The sequence below is a fragment of the Elephas maximus genome, chromosome 3 (assembly GCF_024166365.1).
Source record: "Elephas maximus indicus isolate mEleMax1 chromosome 3, mEleMax1 primary haplotype, whole genome shotgun sequence".
Classification (NCBI taxonomy): domain Eukaryota; kingdom Metazoa; phylum Chordata; class Mammalia; order Proboscidea; family Elephantidae; genus Elephas; species Elephas maximus.
This window is the reverse complement of record NC_064821.1, coordinates 23505357-23507959: the sequence shown is the minus strand read 5'-3', so window position 1 is coordinate 23507959 and position 2603 is coordinate 23505357. Positions and strand designations below refer to the sequence as shown.

Below are 2603 nucleotides of genomic sequence, written 5' to 3'. Positions count from 1 at the left end.
TATTTGCAATATGAAGGCAAAATTGAGGGCAAGTAATAAGAATTCTCACACCTAAACTGCATAAGTAGATAAGATAGATATAAAGGTATGAAAAACAGCTGTGAACTGTGGAAAGGGTACAGGTCTTAGGTGACAAAAACAGAAGGCTCCATAGTGTTATAGGACTCAATTGGGCAGATGTTATGATGTAGGATGGATTCCAGAAATTCTCCAATTCCATAAAAGATGTGCCAAATAAGCATTATTCTGATCACTACAAAATGTATGTAATCAAATGAGCATGTTTTCCAGTTCCATAAAGTTGGTTTCTTTGTCTATTCTAATCAAAAAAAAAAAAAAAAAATTCTAATCAAGGGACCAAAAAAGATGGTATAAGTATTCAAAATAGGCTGTTCTGCTAAAAAGCCTCTGCAAGTTCCTCTTGATGTCCCTGTTACTCAGGCTGTAGATGAAGGGATTCAGCATGAGGGTGGCAATGGAGTACATCACTAAGGCCACTGCATCACTTCTGAGAGAAGGTGAGACAACTGAACCGAGGTACACAAGAAAGCCTGGGCCATAAAATAAGCAAAAGACTGACAGGTGAGAGCCACAGGTAGATAAGGCTTTATACTTCCCATCTGATGACGGGACTCTCACAAAGGAGGACACAATTCGAGTATAAGAGAAAAGGATCCCTGAGAGCGGAACACCATCAAAGATGGCCCCAATACAATATACTAATATGATATTGGTGGAGGTGTCAGAACAGGCAAGGCTGAGGAATTAAGGGGGATCACAGAAGAAACTAGGGATTTACACATCTGTACGGAAGGTAAGTTGTAACAACACCAACCGGTGCAGCTGGGAGTCCACAAAGCTAATGAAAAAAGATACCAGAACCATCAGACCACAGAGACGAAGGTTTATAATGACGAGGTAATGCAGGGAATGACAAATGGCCATGAACCAGTCATAGGCCATTGTAATGAGGAAAAGAATGTCCATGAATGCAAAATTTTAAAAGACACAACTGAATCATGCAGTCGACATATGAGATGATTTTGTGGTGTGTGTGGATGTCATTAAGACTCTTTGGGATCCTGGTGGAAGTGAAGTCAATGTCAGCCAAGGACAGGTAGGAAATGAAGAAGTACATGGGGAGTGTGGAGGTGGCTGTCAGAGCTGATGGCCAGGATAATGAATAAGTTCCCAAGCAAGGCGACCATGTACATGGACAAGAAGATTCTAAGGATGGAGGAGGGGTTGGCTGCAGTTCTGGATAGTATGAGAGGCCCAGGAGGAGGAATTCAGAGACACATGTTATATTCTATGGTTCCGTGTAGCAGAGACACCTTTAGGGAAAGAAAAAAAGAGTCCATAAAAGGAAACAAGTAAATTGGCAACCAGCAAAGCAACTACCTCTTGAATTCTGGAAATTCACTTGTAAAGAATTCACACTTATCATACATCACCTTCAGCAATACTTCTCAACTGCAGCAAAACCACTATTCCTAGAATCTTCATTGGTCTGTAACCCTTCTATACACACCACTTTAGAGACACTCAGCTGAAGAATGTTACAGGAGCAAAGACATTTAGAGATAACAAATTCATTAAGGTAGTAAAAAAATTAACTCAAGAATAGAACACTTCAACATACTATAACAAGAGAAGAGATAAAAGCAGTAATCAAACATTTCCCAAAAAAGAAAGTCTAGAGTCAAATGATCACTGGGGAATTCTACCAATCATTTGCAGGAATGACTCCAATACTTCCTAAATTTTTCAGGAAAAAAAGGAGAAAATGCTCCTTAATTCATTCTGTGTTGTTAGCATTGCTCTAATACCAAAACAAGACAGACACCACAAGAAAAGAAAACTAAGACCAACATCTCTTATGAATTTGGATGCAAAAAATCCTGAACAAAATATTAGCAAACTTAATCCTAAAGCATATTAGAAGGGTTATGTACTACAGTCAAGTACAGTTTATCCCACAAATGCAAGGGTGGCTCAACATTAGAAAGTCAATGTAATATACCACATCAACGGAACAAAGGAAAAGAACCACATGATCATCTCAATCAATACAGAAACGCCTTTTGATAAAATCCAATACCCTTTAATGATAAAAGTACTCAACAAGATAGGAATAGCAGGAAAATTCCTTAACTTGATAGAGAGCATTTATGAAAAGCCTACAGCTAACATCATACTAAATGGAGAAGGGCTGAGGGCTTTGCCCAAAAGATCAGGACCAAGACAAGGGACATCTGCTCTCAACACTGCTATGTAACATTTTACCGAAAGTTCTAAATAGAGCAATTAGTCAAGAAAAAGAAATAAAAAGCATCCAAATTGGGAAGAAAGAAGTAAAACTGTCCCTTTTTTGCAGACGACATGATCCTAAGTATAAAACCCAAAGAATTGACAAGAAAGCTATTAGAGCTAATAAATAAATTCAACACAATGGCAGGATACAAGGTCAAAACACAAAAAAGAGGAGTTTTTGTACATCAGCAACAATCTGAAAAACAAATTAAGGAAACAATTCCATTTGCATTACCATCTAAAAGAATAAAATATCTAGGAAAAAATTTAACCAGAAAGGTGAAAGACTT

The 2603-nt window shown here is 37.9% G+C and overlaps 1 pseudogene; it reads right to left on the bottom strand.

Moving 5' to 3' along the window:
• Nucleotides 1-345: 345 nt before the first annotated feature.
• Nucleotides 346-1138, bottom strand: LOC126071098 (olfactory receptor 7E24-like; annotated as a pseudogene).
• Between the last annotated feature and the right edge of the window lie 1465 nt (nt 1139-2603).